At 36.1% G+C, this 23,107-nt stretch overlaps 1 protein-coding gene across 9 annotated transcripts in view; it reads left to right on the forward strand.

Annotated features, from left to right (window-relative positions):
- Positions 1–23,107, forward strand: part of NCOA1 (nuclear receptor coactivator 1) — a 245,257-nt gene that overhangs the window by 113,037 nt on the left and 109,113 nt on the right. For 8 of the 9 annotated variants that reach the window (XM_055327207.1, XM_055327201.1, XM_055327209.1 and 5 more), the window contains one exon: positions 22,883–23,039. The exons of the other annotated variant lie outside the window; for it this stretch is intronic. The gene's annotated coding sequence lies outside the window, so the exon portion shown is untranslated. The remainder of the gene's footprint in view (positions 1–22,882; positions 23,040–23,107) is intronic. 9 annotated transcript variants of the gene reach the window in all.

Below are 23,107 nucleotides of genomic sequence, written 5' to 3' on the forward strand. Positions count from 1 at the left end.
AATGTGGGACTAGAAGAAAAAAAGAGGACATTGAAATGGGCAGTTGTTGGGACACCTGGGTGGCTTAGCGGTTGAGCATCTGCCTTTTGCTCAGGGCATGATCTCGGGGTCCTGGGACTGAGTCCCACATCTGGCTCCCTGCATGGAGCCTGCTTCTCCTTCTCTCTGTGTCTCTCATGAGTGAATAAATAAAATCATAAAAAAGAAGAAATAGGCAGTTGTAATGGATAAAACGCAATCAGTGATTAAAGGAATAATGAATGAGGTTGGTCTTTAAAAATAACCCCAGGGCAAGCAGTATCTCTATGTTCTGGCAGCCAGTTGAATGTGACTTGATGTAAAAGTATATTTTGATCTACAACTCAACTTGTATCCATATGAGGCCCACCAATGACTATGGTATTTTGCAAGAGCAGTCCCTAACTATAGCTGGGGAAAGTAGAGCTATTGGTATAGGCATTTGGAAATATTAGAAACCGGTTGTTGGGAGACTAAAGCTCTTTAATTCCTCAGGGTTAAGCAGAGGAAGAGAAAAATGAAATCAAGTTTGTAAAAATTAATTCTGGAAAAGATATTTTAGAAAGTTTATAAAATGAGGTTGAAATTAAACTTGCTTTCTGTGATATTGAATCTTAGTATACTAGGAGTACCCCAAATCTTGAAGGGAGAAAAACAATTTTTCCCCAAAAACCCTTGCTCCCACCCCTCACAAAACCCCTTTATAATGCCACAAATTGGGGGCAGCCTGGGTGGCTCAGCAGTTTAGCGCCGCCTTTGGCCCAGGGCGTGATCCTGGAGATCGAGTCCCATGTCGGGCTCCCTGCATGGAGCCTGCTTCTCCCTCTGCCTGTGTCTCTGCCTCTCTCTCTCTCTCTGTGTGTCTCTCATGAATAAATAAATAAAATCTTTAAAAAAAAATAATGCCACAAATTTATGTAGAATTCTTCATTATTTGGACCTTTATGGCATGAAGTTGGGAGAAGGAGATAAACACCTTGAGCATAAAAGCATATAGGCTCAGTGCTAATAACAATATGCTAAGGGTAATATTCAATATGGTAGTATTGGGATATATTGAATTCCTGGTATCTTTGAGGCATTTGTGTCTCCTTGGGGTTTATTTTAGCAAGGACTCTTGACTACCTTTGGGCACTTAGTTTCTAAGAGTTCGTTGTGTTTTAATGGATTGTGATTTTTTTCTTTTTTTTTAGTAGGTTGAAAATAATTCTTAAAACTGGACATTGTGATCTCTCTACCTTCAACTTCGGTTTTCCTCTTACTTTCCTCTTACCTTTATTCATTTTCTCTCTCTTTTTTTTTTTTCCAATTGATCTTTCAGCTTTAAATGCTGCCTTGCCCTCAAATATTATAATTTTTCCATAGTAATTCATTCTATTTTCTCTGTAGTTTTCCTTGGTTATCTCATGCACTCCACTTTCATCAATATGTCAGAGATTCCAGAACCTTTATATATGGCTTATTTGGAAGTCATCTGGATTTATCTGATTATATGTCATATTCATAATTAATGTGGACATAACTGAATTCATTAGCCTCTCCCTCAGACATCTGTTATCTCCTATAAACTCATTCTTGGCTAAATGGTATCTATCTAATCTCTCTCTCTCTCTCTCTCTCTCTCTCTCTCTCTCTCTCCAGTGTCCTATGCCAGGAAATGTGGTATTTGTAGGAGCTTATTCAGAGAATATAATCCTGAATGTAAACAAAATTTTAGCCAGGAAGATGCCTTTTCATAGCATTGTTTTTTCTTTTTAAGATTTTATTGATATATTGATTTATTTTTTTAAGTAGGCCCAACATGGGGTTTGAACTCATGACCCTGAGATCAAGAGTTGCATACTCTACCGACTAAGCCAGCCAGGTGCCCTGTAGTATTGTTTTTAATAACAAAAAATTAGAACCAGTCTGCACCACTTTATTGATAAAAACTGTGCCACACACAGAGAAATATTTTGCACACAATACAAATTATGTGGAAGAATATTTAATGACATGTGAAGTTATATACATAAATTTAGTGAAAAAAGATGCCCTTAAACAATATGTGCACGATGAATCCATAATCATTAAAACAAAACTATGTATGTATCTACGTTTGTAGAAGATGTTTGCATTAAATCTAGATGGTACAGTTATGGCTGGTTTTTATATTTTTATAATATTTTATATTTTATTCTTTTTATTTGCCTATATTTTCTGGATTCGAATAGTAGACTTGAACTATGTTTGTAATTCACACATATAGACAGTTTGATCTCTCTTTTTTTTAATAAATTAATTTTTATTGGTGTTCAATTTACCAACATACAGAATAACACCCAGTGCTCATCCCGTCAAGTGTCCCCCTCAGTGCCTGTCACCCATTCACCCCCACCTCCCGCCCTCCTCCCCCTCCACCACCCCTAGTTCATTTCCCAGAGTTAGAAGTCTTTATGTTCTGTCTCCCTTTCTGATATTTCTTTTTCACCCGCAACTCTTGTTGCTTAGTCCAGTGTCTCATTCACCGCATTCAATTGGTGCATTAGTCCACCTGCTCATAATGTTGGAATTAGACTGCCTTAGCAACTCTCTTGCCTCTATTGCTCAGCTACCAGAGCTGTCTTCCTAAAAAATCTTAGCTAGTTGGGTTCTTTCCTTGCTCAGCCATTCCAGTTTAAGTAGTTAAATGTTAAATCTCCAAAACCATCAAGAGTAGAATACTTTTTGGATATTTTCCCTTGTTACACTTTGGTCTGAAGACCTCCAGCCAACTAGAATTTGGCCAACTTAAGACTTAATATAACATTTTCTCCTAACCCTAACAAAGTCACTTTTGACCGAATAGCTATGCCAGGTTTAGGGGTGGGGGAAAGAGAGGACGAAACAGAGAGAGAAAATATAAATTGAACTCAGGCATTTCCAAATCTTTGCTCTTTGTCCCTTTGTGTAACCCATTACATTTTGCCCTTGCTGGGTATTTGTTTCTATTCAAGGGACAATTTATTGGTTTTCTTGAGTATTTAGTTAGTAAGAACAAATAGCCAAATAATGAAAATCCATCAGTTTTAGTGCCAATTGTTATATCAGCAGATCCTATTAGGAGTATTTATTGAAGCATGTCATGCTAATAGTCCCAGAGTGTAATTATACTTGCAGATTTTTCTTGCTTTCAGGGAGTTTGTAGCATGTTCCAGATGGTTAAATAGGAAAGAGTAGACATTTTGTACTGTCTTTTCAATTATGATTAAGAATTAAAAAAAAAAAAAAAGAATTTGATGTGTTACATATTATTTATGTTATTATTGCTTTTGTTAGATTTAAACATGAGAGGAATTTTTAAAAAATGCATTAGGGTTTTTTATTTCTTTTTTTAAAATTTCTTAACTGTGGTCAACAATAAACAGTACCTTTCATAGATACTTTTCCCTTGTTAAGTCATTTAATTGCTTTAATTTAAGCATCATTAAAATGAGATAATTGCATCTTAAGCAGTAATTCTTTTATGAATGTCGTCCTTAATTTATTCTTGGAAAGTATTTACTTGAGTTTGTTTTAGACTTAAAATTACATGGTGAACCTTCTTGAAAAAACTTACATAAGACAGAAATAGAATAATTTTTCCAAACTATTGGTGGTTCTTTGACCTTTTTTCCACAAACTGCTGTTCGATTCAACATTAGTGGGACATACACTTTAAATTTGCCAGTAGTAGTGATGACTTTTCACTCATCTTTTTATATTCTCTTGTCTACCTTTCACTGACCATCAGCTACTTTTCATTTAAAAGGAAGTTTACAAAGATTAGGCAGATAGCATGTGAATGCAGAATAGAATAGTTTGTGGATCATAGGGATCCAGACCTTTAAACTTTGGCTTTGTTGTGACCTTCTATTAACCAATTTGCTAACTGGTTAGCTGACTTGAAAAATAATGTTGTTTTTCAGAGTAAGGAGTATGGAACCCCTATTAAATATGTTGTTTTTCAGTGAGAAATAGACTACTCTGTACTTAAGTTTAAGTACCTGTATAATTTTGTAATGTACCTTTTGTGTGGATGGGGGACAAATTGGTCTTGACCCTTAGACTACTGTTCTGTGTCCTTGAAGTTCTCTTCAGGATTTCTTGCACATGATAAAAGGAAAAAAAAACCATAAAAAATATAATGCCAGTTTTGTTTTTAGTGATGAATACTGTAGACTATTCCTAAAAGATTTTGTTGGAATGAAGGGAGTAGTTTACATTCTGTATCATCCAGCAAGACTTATTACTTCCTATAATTTGCCTTTAAATATCTTTGTTCATTCTCAGACTTTCCTATTCCTTACTAAGCTACCTTTCTGCCTCTTGACCTTCTCTCTCCCAAACAGCCTGCCTTCTCAGTCTCTGCAGACTCCTCAGTCTTCCTCATACCTGCTGTATACATTCTGTATAGTTTTTTCAGGTAAAATTTTTATCCTTTCTATAAAGTTATTTAAATTCCTTCCCAGCAAGATCAAAGGTAGCCTCAACAGACTCAAAGAAAAGCATGTCTTTGGGGGAGATTCTGTACATCTTGCTATAATAAATTGGCATTAAATTGGGATTTCTATTTTCATGGCTATTGCCAAGTTTTATATAGTTTGGTGTGCTTAGCATGTACAACTGTCATGATAAAGTATTTTAAACTGTTTAATTTTGTGAGTCTGGGAATATAGAAAACAGTATGGGCAAATTTAATTCTTGTGTGTGTGTGTGTTAAAGACTTATTTATTTGAGAGAGAGAAGGAGCATGTGTGCACGCACATGGGGAAAGGGGCAGAGGGAGAGAATCTTCAAGCAGCCTCCCTGCTGAGTGGGGAATGCATGTGGGGATCTGTCTTACACAGCCCATGAGATCATGACCTGAGCCAAAACCAATAATCAGATGCTTAATTGAGACGCCCTGTGTGTTTTGAAAGTATTTTATATATGCACTGTGCCATATGTAAAAATCAGATTTTCTGCAAAAGAGATGTTTAGGTGGCGTTAATTTTTAAAAGAATGATTCTCATGGCCTTTCCTCTGTGAGTATATTCCTGGTGTTTCTTTCTGAGCACTGGGTTGCTCAGTCAGTTGAGTGTCAGACTCTTGATTTCAGCTCAGGTCATAATCTCATGCTCCTAGGATTGAGCCCTGCCTTGGGCTCTCTGCTCAGTGGGGAGTCTGCTTATGGATTCTCTCCCCGCCCCCGACTGTCCCCCCTCCCCTACACTTGCATTTCTTTCTCTCTCTCTTTCAAATAAATAAATCTTTAAAAAATTAAAAGAATGATTCACACTAGGATTTCATTGAATGAAATATTTTAGTTTTATTATAAACAATGAGAATTGATTTACAAATACAGTATGTGCAAGACCTTTCCAGGCATATCTATATGAGTTAAATGTACATGATGAAATTTAGGCCAATTAGGGAAAATATCTCTGGATTAGTGGGAAGAGATGACAGGATATTTGAAAAGCAATCCTATTTAGAATTCCTAATACCATCTTTTATCTGGTTAACTAAGCTAGAAATTTTCCTTACCTCTTCTCTGCAGTATCCCAGCCCCTAATCTCTTTTATCCACTGCACTTTCTTCATGAGGCAAAAGAGGGTGGTGTGACTGTAACTTCCATAATCATGGGGCCCTGGAGGCTTTAGTTATCCATTGACCCCTTGCCTAGAATATGACATTTGGAACATCTAGAAAAGTGCAACAATGGTACTTCAGTTCTCATCTTTCTTGAGGTTTCCTTTATCCTCTTCATATATATCTGGTATACTTAAAATCTCTTTATTTTTCTGTTTTCCCTTTGAATACTTTAACCACCATACCCCTAAATATAGGTCCTGTCTGTAGATTCAGATTTTATTTTTTGGTGTATGTTCAGGCAAGTTTCTAAGCAGGGCCCATGAATTTGCATGCCCCATGGGTCCAATTTGTTACAGATCTCTGTAGTCCTGTATCCTAGGAGGCTATGTTAGGAATTAGTACACACTTTTGTCTCATTTCCCCAAACCTAATACTTACTCTGTTAACTATCATGTTGTGTTTGTAACATAATAGGCACATGGTAGGACTTTTGACACCTCTAGTCCCCATATATTTTGACCCATTAACTATGTGAGAGAAAGATACTCAGCCTCTTGGTCAGGCTGAATCAATTTACGTGTCTAACAAAATATATGATGAATGTTGGAGAGGGAGAGCCATATAGCAGTTGGACCTCTTAGTGCACATTGTTTACAACTGCCAATTACATAGCTGGTTAGTATACTAGATTTTGATGTAAATAAGAATTCATTTTCTTCTCTTCTGGGGAAGAGGAAGGGTAGCTGCAATGGTAAAAGCTCCTGAAACCAGCATTTCTAAGCCTCAGCATGATGGACATTTTGGGTCAGATAATTCTTTGTTGTGGGGCCTGACTTGTACATTACTTGAGAAGCTGAGGACAACCAGGAGAATGTAGTTTCTTTTGATGCACCTGAAAGCTCAAAGAGAGTATTGACTTCAGAATGGACAGAAGGTTCATCTCAAATCTCCCTAACCAAATTCTGTAAGGTCAAATAAGTGATAAGGGATCAAAGGGTTAAGGAGTTAGAGGTAACAATTTAGAGAAGTGATGTAGTAAGGATATAGGAGGCTTAAACTTCAGAGTCTTTGTAACATAGGATTTGGGAAATCTAGGTGTAAGGGGGTGGGAAAGCCCGGCTTATATGGATTATCTATTGGACTTTATAGTTTTTTCCCTTTTTTTTAAATTTATTTATTTATGATAGTCACACACACACACAGAGAGAGAGAGAGAGAGAGAGGCACAGACACAGGCAGAGGGAGAAGCAGGCTCCATGCACTGGGAGCCCGACATGGGATTCGATCCCGGGTCTCCAGGATCGCGCCCTGGGCCAAAGGCAGGCGCCAAACCGCTGCGCCACCCAGGGATCCCTTTCCCATTTTTATTTGGAAACTTTTGTTCTTTAGTATTCCTGAATGTCATTTTATTTTCCTTTTCCAGGCTTCAGATGGCCATCTTCTTCTTTGAACATACCTTTGCCCTCTTCCTTAAGAACAGAGAAAGAGATCATAGTATATATCTAGAACAAAAATTCTCGAAATAAGGCCTGCAGATTCCTGGAGGTTTGCATTAGTCTACTTAGGCTGCCATAACAGAATACCACAGACTTTGTGGCTTGAGAAAATAAATTTTGTTGTTTAATATTCTGAGCACCAGAAGTTCAATATTAAAGTGCTGGCAGTGTTGGTTTCTGGTGAAGCCTTTTCTTCCTGGTGTGCAAAAGACCACTGTGTCTTCTCATGGCCTTTCCTCTGTGAGTATATTCCTGGTGTTTCTTCGTTTTCTGTTTTCTTTTTTTTTTTTAAAGGATTTTATTTATTATTTATTCATGATAGACATAGAGAGAGAGGCAGAGAGACACAGGCAGAGGGAGAAGCAGGCTCCATGCAGGGAGCCTGACATGGGACTCGATCCCGGGTCTCCAGGATCACGCCCTGGGCCGAAGGCAGGCGCTAAACCGCTGAGCCACCCAGGGATCCCCTGTTCCTTCATTTTCTCATAAGGACATTAATCCTGTTGGATTAAGGCCCCAAACTTATGATGTCAGTTAACCCTATCTCTTTAAAGGCCCTATCTTCAAATACACTCACATTGGGGTTAGGGTGTCAACATACAAATTTTGGGGAGATAGAATTCAACCCATACCACGGTCCCAAGATCTTTTCATGGGATCTATGACATCCAAATGGTTTTGTTACTAAGATGTTATTTGCCGTTTGTAATGTATAGGTTTTCACTGAGGGTACAAAAATAATGGGAGGTAGCTTACCACAAATAATCTGGTAGCTTACCACAAATCAAGGCAGTGGTATTCGACTGTATTTGTGATCATTATGTTCTTCAGTGCTACATATTTGCAGTAAAGAAAAAAATAGGTTATTAAAGGGCTATTAAGTACTCTTAAATTTGCTCAGTTTTAATTTATAATATAATAAATATTGATAACCTATATAAATTAAATCTCTTATCAGTCCTCTATAAGTTTTTAAATTTCTTTGTCTTTACTGATTGCTATGGCTAGGACTTTCAGTACTATAGTGAATAAAAGTGGTGAGAGAGGACATCCTTGTTTTGTTCTTGATCTTAGGGGAAAAGCTCTCAGGTTTTCACCATCAAGTAAGATGTTAGCTATGGGTTTTTCATATATGGCCTATATTGTATTGAGGTATGTTTCCTCTAAACCTACTTTGTTTAGAGTTTTTATCATGAATGAATGTTGTACTTTGTCAAATGCTTTTTCTGAATCTGTCGAGACGATCATATGGTTTTTATCCTTTCTCTTGTTAGTATGATGTATCATGGTGAACCTTTTTTTTAATGTGTTGTTGAATTTGGCTTGGAATCCTCAATAGTTTTTAAAAGTGTAAAGGAATCCTTAAACTAAAAAATTTGAAAACTGCTGATGTCAGGGGGAAAAGTAGGCCATTATGTATTACTAATTAAGAAAAAAAAATTGTTATTTAAGTAAATTTTCATTTTCTTTTTTTTTAAGATTTTATTTATTTATTCATGAGAGACACACACACACACACACACACAGAGAGAGAGAGAGAGAGAGAGAGAGAGAGAGAGAGAGGCAGAGACACAGGCAGAGGGAGAAGCAGGCCCCATTCAGGGAGCCTGATGTGGGACTCGATCCCGGGACTCCAGGACTAGGCCCTGGGCCAAAGGCAGGCGTTAAACCACTGAGCCACCCAGGGATCCCAAATTTTCATTTTCTAACCTTGATTCATAAAGCAAGTAGATCTTCTATAATCAGAGAAAATAAATGTTTATTTAAGAAAGGTTGAATTTCTATATTTCTCTTTAATAAAAAAATAAAAACATGAATATGCTTTTTAAATTCCCAGATGATTCACGCCTCTCTCTACTTCCTCTTTTGGTCTTGACTTCGGAGAGAATGCAGGGCTAGTTTCTGTATCTCTGGCCCATTTGCTAGGGGTTTTGTTGATGGATGGTAGGTATGGTCCTTAGGAAATGAGTGAAGAAACCAATATACACATATATAAAGTATTTAGTACTCAATATAGAGAATTTTGAACAGAATATTTTTCAAGGAAGTTAAAGTGACATTTCTCATAAGTGGATTTTGAGCTGATTCTTGGGACAAATCATGAATTGACCAGAGAGGAAAGGTGGATGAAGGAGAGGAGATGTATAAATCAGGAATCGGCAAACTTTTTCTGTCAAGGACCAGATATCTTAGGCATTGTTGGCCATGTAGCAACTGCTCAACTCAACTAGCGTAGTACAAAAGCAGCCATAGACAGTAAGTAAACAAACATGACTGTATTTCAACAAAATCTTATTTATGGACATTATCATACAGTTTTTTTGTGCTATGAAATATTCTCTTTTGTTTTTTTTCAACCATTTAAAAAATGAAAACATTCTTGGCTCACAGGCCATAAAATAATAGGTGGTGGGCCTTGTTTAACCAGGAACCAGAGTTTGCTGACCCCTGGTATGGAAGATCAGGAGGCTGGTCTTGGGCTGAAGGCTGGAAGATGGCTGTCATGATTTCAGGCAAAGGTGAAGAAAAAGTAGGACTATGTTAATGGCCATTCTGACTGGGGATTTATACATTTTGGGGGATCTTTTTAGGAAACGAACTTTTGGTTTGTTGATTTCCTCTTTTTACCTTTTCATTGATTTCTGCACTTTTATTATTTTTTCTTTTACTTCCTTTACATTTACTTTTGCTCTTTTTTCCCCTAGCTTCTTAAGATAGTCCCTTAAAGGACCTTTTACTCCCCCTAATATAAGCATTTAAAGCTATAAAACCCCTCTCTTCAAAACACTGCTTTTGCTATATTCAACAAATCTTTGTATAGTGTATTTTTTTAAATCATCATTCCATTTGATATATTTTCAAAAATATTTTTTCTTTCCTTTAATTTTTTTTTTTTTTTGCTTTGTAGATAATTGTAATTTTAAACATTTGGAGCTCCAGGTGCCTGGGTTTTTTTTTCCCCCTGAAATGTCTTATTGTTACTGATTTTTAATATAATTTCGGTGTGTTCAGGCAACATATTCTGATGTGTTCAATCCTTTAAAATTTATTTTGATTTATTAGCAGTCTCTCTTAGGCAAAGTACCACAAGCACTTGAAAATAATATGTATTCTGCAGTTGTTGGGTGTAGTTTCTAAAAATATCAGTTAGGTCAAGGTGGTTGATAGTACTGTTGGAATTTTCTAAGTCTTTATTGATTTTTTTTTTTTTAAGGGATGCTTGCTTCTGTCAGTTGCTGAGGGAGAGGGAATGCTAAAAATCTCCAACTATAATGGGTATTTGTTTTTCTCTATTTAATTCATTCACTTTTTGCCTCTTATATTTTTAAGCTCTGCCATTAGAGACTAGGATAATAGGAAATCCTAAATGCCATGTCACACGAGTGAGAATTCTTTGTGCCAGCTATGGAGGGCGCTGCTGAGTGATGACTCGGGGTGTGACACTGTGAACATGAGGATATAGGAATGGGGTAGGAGGGGCGTTGAGGAGGCAGAGCAGGGGTAGAGGTTAGGCCTGCTGTGGAGGTGCCTCAGATTTGGGTTGCTAACAAGTGCAATGTGGAATGTGATGATGATTCTGAAAACCTGAACAAGATATTGGTCTGATAGACATGGAAGAGAAAGAATTAACAGTGTTTAATGGAGTGGAAGATACAAAGTGCTGGGAGAGCTGCTTTCAGCAGTTCAGAGAACTAGGAAACTGGGCAAATGGAAGTGTGATTGCTGGTGATAGCGGTGTATTTAATTGCGACTTTGAGTGATAGTGATAAGTGTTCTCTCGCTAAATGCTCCTTAGATTGTGGTGGTGCCTGGATATACAAATGTAGGCATTATCTAGGAATACAGAGAAGTCAGGATTAGTGAAAGAGGAGCAGAGGTTCTTTTTTAAAAGGTTTTATTTATTTTTATTTTATATCTCTCTGTGTCTATAGAGATAGTTGGATAGATAGAGGGAAGGGGACAAGCAGACTCCCTCCTGAGCACAGAGCCCAACTCAGGGCTCAATCTCAGGATCCTGAGATCATGATCTGAGCCAAAATCAAGAGCTGAATGATTAACCAGCTGAGCCACCCAGGCACCTGGAGCAGAGATTCTTTGTGCTGAGTTTTTATATTACACATTCTATGAAATCATTCATTTCTGAAATCATTTTGGGATAAAGTTTTTATATGTGATCTTGGCTCAGACGTTACCCTCACATATAAACTGGCCTTAACCACTCCATCGAACATATAAAAGTAGCTCCCCTAGTAACTCTGCCTCAAAATATTCAGTTTTATTTACTGATCTTTTCCTCTCATTGGATGGAATGTGAGCTTTGAAGAGTGGGAACTTCATCTCTGTTGTTCATTGCCACACCCAAGCATGTGCTATAGTGCTTACCATGTATCAGGCTCTTAAATATGTGAAGATTAAATCAGTCTGCCTATTACAAAAGAAATGATGTGTACTGAGTAAAAGAAATAAAAAATATTTTATAATCTGATTTTAAAATACCTGATAATGTGTATTACCTATCTTTTGAAGTCATGAAGCTAGATGTTTGGTTATTGTCTGCTCTCCCACCTGAAGCTACTATGCATGCTACTATGTGGAAAGTGGTAGTTAAATGTAACTGTAGATTAGCACACCTCATTATGTGATTATAACTTTGCTTTCCAAAAAATGGAATTACTAGTTGAAACCTCTAGGCACATAAACAGGCCACTTTTCTATTTAAAAAGGTATTATGTAATTTAGAAATATCACAAAAAAGAAACAAATATCTAGATACAAGTATTTTTTTAAAGATTTATTTATTTATTAATAAGAGACACACAAGGGGAGAGAGAGAGAGAGAGAGGCAGAGGGAGAAGCAGGCTCCTTGCAGGGAGCCCAGTGTGGGACTCGATCCCAGATCCCAGGATCAAGCCGTGAGCCGAAGGCAGACACTCAACTGCTGAGCCACCCAGATGTCCCTAGATACAAGTATTTTTATCAGTTAACTTTAGTGGGTATCTATTCTTTTTGCTACCCTTGAGAGGTACAAAGAGGTAGTTTGTCTTTGTCAGTTGATAGTGTGTGGAGTAAACTGAGCCCACACATAGAAAAATGTGTAATGCAAACACTCATAAAGTATATGTCAATTTGAACTGTTACCTAAAGTGATCTAACCTGTGTTTTGTAAAATGCCATCTTAGTACAATGCCATCTTCGAACACATATAAAACCTGTACTGGGAATTAAAATCCTATCTGAGCATCCCACCATAGTGTTTTGGAGATTTAGAACTGCTTAGTTTTGATAGTCCTCAACAGCTGTCTTCCGATTCAGTAAAGTTGCTCTTTAAGAAAGAACTAAACACTTGTAGCTTAGGTGTTACATTTCATTTTTAGCTCTTTGAATGTGGACTCTCTCCAACATCCTGGTGTTTTCTCTCGCCTTGTAGCAAAAACAGAGAGATAAATTATATTGCAGAATGATGCCACAGAAATGGGCTTTCTCCGATTAGTAGAGACTAATCCAGCAGGTTTACTACTTTCAGCTTTCTTTTCTCCATGTGTTCTCACCTTCAAACCTGTGCCTTATCTCGTATACTAACAATCTAGTGCCCACCCCCCACCTCCACCCGCCGCCATGGTAGTGATGCTGTTCTTGGATTTGTTTAGAAGGGTATAAATAATGTCCTTTGACCAGTTTAATGATCCTCATTGTCCTTAAGCTTTTAACTGCATTACCATTGTTGAATTGGAATAGATTCGTTAATAAGATAAATTAACCTTTTAAAATGTTGTGTACCTACTCTGTGCAAGTTAAAAAACATCCAGCTAGGAGCTTCAAGTCTTGGGAGGGAGTAACAATAAGCAGAGAATCACACAAATATGTTAATATATTTTGAAAAATGCTATGAAGGAAAAGTAGAAAGTGCTATGAAAGTATAAGGAAGGGCTGATTTAGATTACTATGGTCAGAGAAGTAGAGTTTTAGCTGAAGTTTGGACAGGGACTAGGAATTGGGCAGGTGAAGAAAATAGGAGATTATTTGCAACAAAGAATATATTCTAGCAAAGGCCTTGGAGTGAGAAAGAAGACTGGGAAATGGGCAGGAGCTGAGAAAGGACCAATGCTGCTAAAGCATAGCATGCTACATAGGGGAAGAATGGCTATGTCATGGTTGGTATTTTATTATAAGTGAAATAAAACCTCATGGAAGGGAGATAAGCAGGAATAGGATATCAGATTTGTATATATGTGGTTGATGACTTATTTTTGAAATAGGCAAGATAGAGTACAATATAGGATGGCAGCATTTGGGTGAGTGTGAAGGTATCTTTTAAAAAAAAATAGGGAATAGCCAAAGAAAGGGAATATAGAGGAGTTTAGTTTGGAACTTCTTAATAAATAGGCAGATGGTTGCAGATGTGGAGCTTAACATACAGCATAAATATAGTAGGAGCATTCTTTTGAGAATAACTTGTATCCAAAATAGATATGTTTATACAACATTCAGAATTAGTAGTTTTGAAATCCTGTAGTCTGGACTTTTCAGTGTTTATATCTTTAATGTACATGTAATGGAGGCTGTAGGAACCGTTAATATTTTAGATTTAGTAGTTGATATACAGGCACTTAAACACACAATTTTGGTTTTAAGGTTATAATCTGCCTTTTTTAAAAAGAGGGGGTACAAGAAATAGAAGCAATGATTCAACAAAATACTTTGAATTGATGTTTTACTGTACTGTTTACATTTATTTTATCTCTACAACTTTGAATTTAAGCATCAGTATTTCCCTGGAAGCTAAATGAAAATTAAAAACAAAAAGCCATATGAAGATACATAAAATTTCCTGAATATGTATTACTGAAATAAATAAAGAAATGCAAGATATCCAAGTCTGGAAAAAACCAAGGGAAAATGTGATGGCTGCCATCATTTATGAGAGAAGTGGCTGCCAAGCAGAAGAGATATTAAACTTAGTTGGCTATGGTTTGTTAATCACTTCCGCAGTGTTTACCACGTGCCAGCCATTGTTTTAAACTACTTAAAACTACTACTACTCATGTTTACTCTCCTGACAACTTTGGGATAGGCACAAAGTTCTGCTTTTTTGTAGAGCAGGAAACTAAGAGGCATAGAGAGGTGAAGATCAGAAAGTTAGTGATGGTAGAGTTGAGTTCCAGAATCCATACTTGTAACCATAAAGAAATATATATCAGTTATAAGAAGGGAATGTGGTTGCCTGTAGGCAGATGTGGATAGCTAAAGCTCAGTTAATTTATTTCAGTGCAACAAAAAGAAGAAAAAAATAAAAATAATTAAAAAAATTTATTTCAGTGGTGTGAGGTTTTATTCTATCAGTATACTCAACTTACTAATCCATTCTATTATTGTTGAGCATTTGGGTTCTTACCATTTTTTGCTCTCATAAACAATGCTGGCATGAACATCTTTCATCATACCTCTTGTCCATGGATACAAAGAATTTCCTCGGGGTCACAGTTCTCTTAAATATTGGTCCCCTCAGAATTCTTGCTACTTACAAATCTTATTCTTATAAATCTTACAAGATTTATTTTCCTGGCTGGAGTTCCCTGGAGCTCGTGCTTTTACCACAGAACAACGGTTTTCCAAATATTTAACATATATCTTTCCAACATAATACATTGTCTTCTAAAAACACCATGAATTTACCCACATTTTTTAACACATCCAAAAATTGTATGAAGAGGTGGTTTTTTTCTGGAGAGAGATTATAAGGTTTTCATAAAAGCATTTTGTAATCATAAGAACAATGAAATCAGCCTTCTAAAAATCAAAGATTAATAAGGAAAAATAATTAAATATTGCCATTATATTAAAAAATAAAGTTTTATCTTTAAAGTCTTTTCTTAGGCCTCCTTAATACTAAGATAGTATTAAGAAAAAAACGTAACTATTGAAGGAGTTAAATAAACTTTAAATATTTTAAAATTATTTTTTAACAATATGGCTGGTTTAATTTCAAATTTTATTCAGATTTTTTTTGCCTTTGATTTGGAGAGCATGACCCTTAATATAACATGGTCAGGATGGACAGCCCCGTGGCTTAGCAGTTTAGCGCTGCCGCCTCCCAGGACGTGATCCTGGAGACCCTGGATCGAGTCCCATGTCTCCCATGTCAGGCTCCCTGTGTGGAGCCTGCTTCTCCCTCTGCCTGTGTCTATGCCCCCCCCCCCCCGTCTCTAATAAATAAATAAAACCTTAAAAAAAAAAAAACATGGTCAGGAGGAGGAGGGTTGGTAGCGTCATTCTTTTGTTCTTCTGTGAAAACCTTACAGTGTCTCTTAAGGAAAAAAAAATGATTTCACACAAAATTTTAGGTGCCACCTTCCTTCTTAAATTTTATTTGGGGTACAACTAATAAGAGCAGAGAAGTTACTATGGAATCTTAACTCTGTGTAAACCAAAGTAATTTCTAATTGCCACTAGTGTTAATTGTTTATTTATAATGACTCACTACAGAATGGCAGCATAGCTAACCTAAGCTAGTCCCACCACACCCAGATTTTGGTTAACATTATCCCTTTCTCTCCTCATCAAAAAGTACATCATAAAGAAGAAGAGTTAAAGTCATGTTGTAATAGTAATAACCTTGAATCTGCACTAATTTTATGGAAGTAATGAATGTACAAACATTTTAATTTTAAGTGTTATTAGTAACACATTACTTTCATTACACTAAACAGTTATGGTCTACTGCTTTTAGAGATTTGAAAGTTTCCTGTACTTTTTCACAGAGAAAAGAACAGACCACAGCTTCTTTTGATACTCATCTCATCATAAGGCAGCAGTTGCTAACAGAAGGTGGATTTTTTTCTGTTTTCCCAGTCAGAATCCATGGTATCAGCTAATGTGTATGAAGAGACGTTCCCTTTATCTAAAGCTGGTCCTTTTTAAAAATTTCCAAATAACTATCGTATAGGCCTTACTGCCTGTTGTTTAGTTCTTTTTCTGTCATATCATTCATTATGTTATTGAGCAATTTCAGTGGCTGATTGATTCTTGAGAATGTCAGGATGGTGGATTTTAAAATTGGCAGAAAGATTAAGATGTTAATAACATACATGAAGGAAAACTTTAAAAAGATTATGAAAAACAGGATTATTGAAAATAAACAAAAATAATAATATAGTATTTGATTCCAGGTAAAAGTGGTAGGTTGAGCACAAATTAATATTGTTCCTTCCTCAAACCAGAGTTTAGTTAAACAACAACAAAAATAAAGTCTGGGCAGCCTGGGTGGCTCAGTGGTTTACCGCTGACTTTGGCCCAGGGCATGATCCTGGGGACCCGGAATTGAGTCCCACGTCGGGCTCCCTGCACAGAGCCTGCTTCTCCCTCTGCCTGTCTCTGCCTCTCTCTCTCTCTCTCTCTCTCTCTCTCTCTCTCTCTCTGTTTCTCATGAATAAACAAATAAAATCTTAAAAAACAAACAAAAAAACAAAAATAAAGTCAATAAGGGTTGTAGTTGGATTATTTTTAGTCATAAATCCAGAGATGTAGGAGAGTTGAAGAAAAATAGGGCAAAATTTTCAAGGGAAAATTCTGGTGGGAACCAGGTTTCTCACATCAGTATTTGCATCCTAACAAAGAGCTTGCCCAGGTTGTCCTGTAGTGAAGGTCACAGTCAATAGCCCCATGTACTTAATTAGAGCTTTAGATAAGCTTTTTTGTTTCCAAAGATCCAAATATCATGAAGCATCTAAGAAAAGCACCTACTATGAATAACAGAAACCAAAGTAAACAAATCAAGAATACAAAAGAACTTGCTGAAAACAGACTATACATCTGAGGAAATGTTATGTATACATTCACACACATACACATCCAGTTATATATAGATATATATGCATATACACACACATACATATACCATATGTGTGTATAACATATCTTCAGCAAGATGGGATGCTACATCCATAAAGCAAGAATAAGATACTTTAAAAAGAACATTCAGAAAACAATTCCTATAAATTAAGAATATGAAGCAGAAAAGAACTCAATAGAAGTATTGGATAATGAATTGAGGATAATTGTTTAGAAAGTAGAGTAAAAAGGGAAAGAAATGATAAGCAGAAGATTGAAGAAAATAAAAAGATGAATCTAGAAGGGTCAGCTTACTAGTGTTAAGAGTTCTAAAAAGAGAGAACAGAATAAATGAAGGGAAAGAAAAAAATAAATAGTAAATCCAAGAAAATTTCCCAGAACAAAAGTGTCTGTTGGGTGCCCAGCATAAAGGAAGAAAAGAGATCAATACCAGTTCAAGAAATAGGATATCCACATAGTCAACTAAGACTCGGTCTCCGTAATATTCAGGGAAATTCAGATTGAAATGAAATCCCATTTTTATCCATTAGACTGGTTAAAAAATAAAGTCTGATGATAGCAGGTGTTGGAAAGAATATGGGGGAGATGGTTTGTATATATTACTAGTAGGAGTGAGTATGAAACAACCATTTTGGCAAGCAATTTGACAAATGGTGAGTAAAGTGGAAGATATGTAGCTACTGTAACTCAGAAATTCCACTTCTGAGTATTGCCATTAGAAATTCTTTTACTCGGATGCCTGAGTGGCTCAGCGGTTGAGCATCTGCCTTTGGCTCAGGGCATGATCCCGGGATCCGGGATTGAGTCCCACATTAGGCTCCTTGTGGGGAACCTGCTTCTCCCTCTGCCTATGTCTCTGCCTCTCTCTGTGTGTCTCTCATGAATAAATAGATAAAATTAAAAAAAAATTCTTATACTTAAAATTGAGGTGGTACATTAGCCAGAACTTGTGCCAGAATCCAACATCGGAATCAGGTAATGAAGACAGAAAGGCCTTACAGGAGGGGAAAATTGGAACCAGTAATTGAAAGCTTTCAAGCATGCTCAGTAATCTAATCATAGGGGTCTAGTAGGAGTCTGTACTGTCATATTAGATTTCCTACTCTGGATTCCTCTGGATTAGGGTAGGGGTGGTGAGGAAAAGCTTAAAATGCTGAGCTTTAGATGGCATAGATAATTACATAGTAATCACTGATGTATAGAATATTTGAATCACTGTATTGTACACCTGAAACTAATATGACACTGTATGTCAACTATACTGGAATTAAAATTAAATGAAAAAAATCACTAGAGAAGTACATTTTTTTAATTTTTTCAAACATTATATTTGAAAGAGAGAGAGTAACCACGAGTGGTTGGGGGGGGGGGAAGCAGGCTGATCCCAGGGCCCCAAGATCATAATCTGAGCTGAAGGCAGGCCCTTAACCAACTGAGCCACCCAGGCACCCCAAGGAGAGATAAAATTTAAGAGAGCTCACTGATTTCACAGTAATAACCAAACATCAGATTATCAAAACTGTTTTCTCAGTATTTCTTCATATTCCTCCTGTCTTCTTAGGTTCTCTGTGTCACCTATCTCCTGGTTCCATATTTTTTACTTCTCATTGCGTACATATCTTTTTTTTGTACGTATGTTTTTTGAAAATGGATTTATCTTGTGCTTTTCCATCTTCGTACAGTCTGTAAACGACTGTGCTTAGCCTCCCTCTTCGCATTTCTCTCACCCTCCCTCACATGGTTCACCTTGAATCCATCAGGACCCTAAATCATCTGGCTTCAGTTACTGCCTGGTTTTGAAGAAGTACCCATAAAAAATCTCAGGTTTTACAGAAGAGAGTGGCATCATGTGGCAAAGACTATACCCACAGGATTAAGTATGCAAGTGATTTGGGGTGTTGCTCTTCCTTGGAAGCCAAATAATGACAGAACCTAGGTTTATGGATGACTGTGAACAGTGCCATCTTTGCTGATAGTCAGTTGCTATTTACCAGTTCCTACACACATTTACCTAGAGAAAATTTAATGATAAAGTTCTTCAAAATGAAAGAACACACAAAATAATATCAGGAGGTTTGAAATGAATTGTTTCATTCAAGAAAATGTTCTAGGGCACTGTATTATAAATGCAAATAAACTAGACATATAAAGTGAGAAAAATTCAAATATAATGTAAATTGGGCTAATCTAACTATGAAACCTTTTCTTTAATGGTTTTAACTATAAGTCAGTATGAAAAACTAGTTCAGGGACGCCTGGGTGAGCGTTGATTGTGCCTGCCTTTTGCCAAGGATGTGATCCTGGAGTTCTGGGATCGAGTCCCACATTGGGCTGTCTGCATGGAGCCTGCTTCTCTCTCTGCCTATGCCTCTGCCTCTCTCTGTGTCTCTCATGAATAAATAAATAAAATCTTTAAAAAACAGAAAAAAAGAAAAACTAGTTTCAAGTTTGAGTTTTTGAATTGTGGGTTTAAATAAAAAAAAGATCTTGAAACTATAAAAAGCACTTAGTTTAGAGAGACTAGAAGATTCAAATACTTTTGAATCCAGGTGATTGGATCGCTCCATTTTGTAACATTAAACATTTTACTTTAATATGGAATTCAGCATTGGGGGAAATCATGATTTACGGAAAAACAGTTTTTATGCGGAAAGAAAAAGCCCAAAACAAGCATTAAAAAAAAAAAAAAAACTATTACAAATGTAAAACAAAAGAAAAATAGATTTGTACTTATTGGTAGTGTAATGTACTAGATATATGTAAAATAAACCACTAATTTTATTTTTGAATATATGATTTAATTTAGGAGGAGAATTGAATCTTGGTGAATTCATGAAAGTATTCAATCCCTCTATTTTTGAGGGGGTCTTTTTTAGTTTCAGCAATATTATAAAGAAAATTTTGTTTATTTTGAAAGAGAGGGTGCAAGTGGGGGGAGGGGCAGAGGGAGAAGGAGGAGGCTGACTCCCGCTGAGGCTATACAGGGAGCCCCATGTAAGGGCTTGATCTCAGGACCCTCAAATCAAGACCTGAGTCAGAACCAAGGGTCAGGCACTTAATTGCCTGAGCCACCTAGGTGCCCCAGCAATGTTAGAAAATTTAAGTGTATAGGTCTTGTATATCTTTTGTTAAATTAATTCCTAAGTATTCTATGTTTTTTGATATATTACAAATTTGATTTGCATTTTATTTTCCATTTATGATTGTATAGAATGAATAGAATTTGTAGACTCACCTTATATCCTATAACTTTGCCAAGTTACATATTAATCCTATTAATCATTTTTCAGATTCCTTAGAATTATGTACCTAAAAATGATTTTAAGTGAACAAAGACAATTTTAGTTCTTCTTCTCTGAATTTCCTTTTATTTCTCTTACAGCGCTGACTAGGACCTTCAGTACATCCATTATAATAATGAACTGGCTATGGGGTGCCTGACTGGCTCTCTCAGTTGAGCGTGCAACTCTTGATATTGGGGTTGTGGGTTTGGGCCCCACATTGGCCGTAGAGATTACTTAAAAATAAAATTTAAAAAAATAATGAAGTAGCTAGAGTGAACATTCTTGCCTTATTCCTAATATTAGAAACTCCCAATATTTCACCATTATATAAAAACTAGATGTAGATTTTTCATTCATCCTCTTGATTATCATATTAAAGTAGTTACCTTGGGCAGCCCTGGTGTCTCAGTGGTTTAGCACCGCCTTCAGCCCAGGGCCTGATCCTGGAGACCCCGGATCGAGTCCCACGTCAGGCTCCCTGCATGGAGCCTGCTTCTCCCTCTGCCTGTGTCTCTGCCTCTCTCTTTCTCTCTGTGTCTCTCATGAAATAACAAATAAAATCTTAAAAAATAATAAATTCTTTAATTCCTAGCTTGCTGAGAATTTTATCATGAATAGGTACTGATTTTTGTCAGATTTTTTTCTGTATCTGTTGAAATGTTTATATCTTTTCATTCTGTTAACATGGTAAATTACATTAACTGATATTTGAATTTTAAACCAAACTTATATTTCTTGGATAAACCACAATGATCAAGGTATGTTATCCTTCTTATATATTGCTGGGTTCAATTTATTATTTTGCGTCTGTATTCATGAGGCTGATTTTCTTTTCTAGTAATATCTTTGTCAAGTTTTGGCGTTAGGGATTTGCTTATTTAATAAAACAAGTTGGAGAGTATCTCTTTTCTGTTTTCTAGAAAGTATGTAAGATTCTTATTATTACTTCGTTAAATGTTTGAGAGAGCCCACCAGTGAAGCCATCTGGGGCTAGAGTTTTGTTTTTGTGGTATTTTGTATTTTGTTTTTGTTATAATTATGAAATAGTTTCTTTAATAGATAGCATTCCATTTATTTCCGTAGTAATTTTGGTAATTTTAAGGGATTTTTCATTTTATCTCAGTTACTGGATTGATTTGCATTATATAGTTTAAAACATTATATTTGTAGTATCAGAAGTGATATTTCTCCTATATTGATAATTTGTGTTGCCTTTTGGTTTTCTTGAACAGTCTTGCCAGAGTATTAATGATTGTTTTAATCTTTTAAACTGTTGGTTTTAATTTGTTTGAATTGTCTTGAGTTTGGATTGAATATTATTTTGACTTCACCAACTTCTTTTTGTGCCATCTTACATCTCTTATTAGCTAATAATAGTAGATTCAGCCTATTCAGTGAATTTGACAATTTTTATACTGAACTATCTAACTCTTGAATTTTCATTTATTTCTTTTTTTTCCCATTTACTGCCAGTATTTCTCATCTGCTCACTCATCAAAATATCTTGAACATGCTTGTATTAACTGTTTTAATATCCTTGTCAGTTAATTCAAACATCTAGATCATCTTGTAATAGGATTTTTCTCCTGATCTTGAGTTAAAAATTTTAACTTCTTAGCATGTTTAGAAATTTTTTATTGCGTCCTAGATTTTGTTGATGATATTTTAGATTTTTTTTTTAGAAATTGTGTTGGTTTTTAAATTTTTTTTTAAATTTTTATTTATTTATGATAGTCACAGAGAGAGAGAGAGAAAGAGGCAGAGACACAGGCAGAGGGAGAAGCAGGCTCCATTCACCGGGAGCCTGACGTGGGATTCGATCCCCAGTCTCCAGGATCGCGCCCTGGGCCAAAGGCAGGCGCCAAACCGCTGCGCCACCCAGGGATCCCTGGTTTTTGTTCTAAATTACTGGGTAGTAAATACACACCCATACCATCCAGCAATTGCATTTCTGGGTGTTTATTTTAGAGAAATGAAAACTTATGTTCACATAGAAACCTGTACATAATTATTTATAGCAGCTTTGTTCCCATACTGTTTAATTCATTTTTTTTAAGATTCTCAAAGTGACAAAATTATAGAAATAAAGGACAGATAAGTGGTTGCCAGGAATTAAGGAAAGGACAGGAGGGTGTGATTATAAACAGCTAAGGGAATCTAAGTGGGGGTATAGTATATGGATCTTTACATGTACTAAAATGCCATAGAGTTATAAACAAAGATATATACCTAGTATCTATATGTAAAATGAGTGAATGAAAAAAACTGGCAAAACCCAAGTAAGATCTGTAGTCTAGATATTTGTATTGTGCCGGTCAGTTTCTCAGTTTATGATAATATACTACAGTTATATAGGATGTCACTTTGGGGGTAGGTGAGTAGTATGTACCTAGATCTCTCTGTACCACTAATACAACTTCTGGTGAAGGTAAGAGGCCATCTATATGTATCTAATACATATCCATATGTACCTAATCACCGGAAAGGATGTCTGCTGTAAAATCATATCTTCATCCATTGTCTTTTGGAAGTATTTTTCCGGATCACCTTACAAGTTGGATTTTCTTTCTTTATGCACATTTCTGACCTTTGTCATTTCTTAGAAAATAATATGTCAATCTAACTTCCTTTCTGCTTTTATTTTTTTTCTTCTCCTTTTAGTTGTTTGCATAATTGGCCTTAAATGAGGTGAGAGTGAAGAAAACTAGAGCCATCTCTGGAAACCTCACTACCCCACTACCCTGGAAGCTACCTTCTGGAATATTAGACTTGACCATATCTGTTTTGAGGACTCATTATGAACAAAGAAGTCTCCCAGGTGGGAATTGTACTTCTTCTTTTAAAAGAGCTTTGTCTCTACAAAAAGTATGGAGGGAAAAATGATTA

This window comes from Nyctereutes procyonoides, unplaced genomic scaffold, assembly GCF_905146905.1.
Source record: "Nyctereutes procyonoides isolate TBG_1078 unplaced genomic scaffold, NYPRO_anot_genome, whole genome shotgun sequence".
In the NCBI taxonomy this organism is placed as follows: Eukaryota; Metazoa; Chordata; class Mammalia; order Carnivora; family Canidae; genus Nyctereutes; species Nyctereutes procyonoides.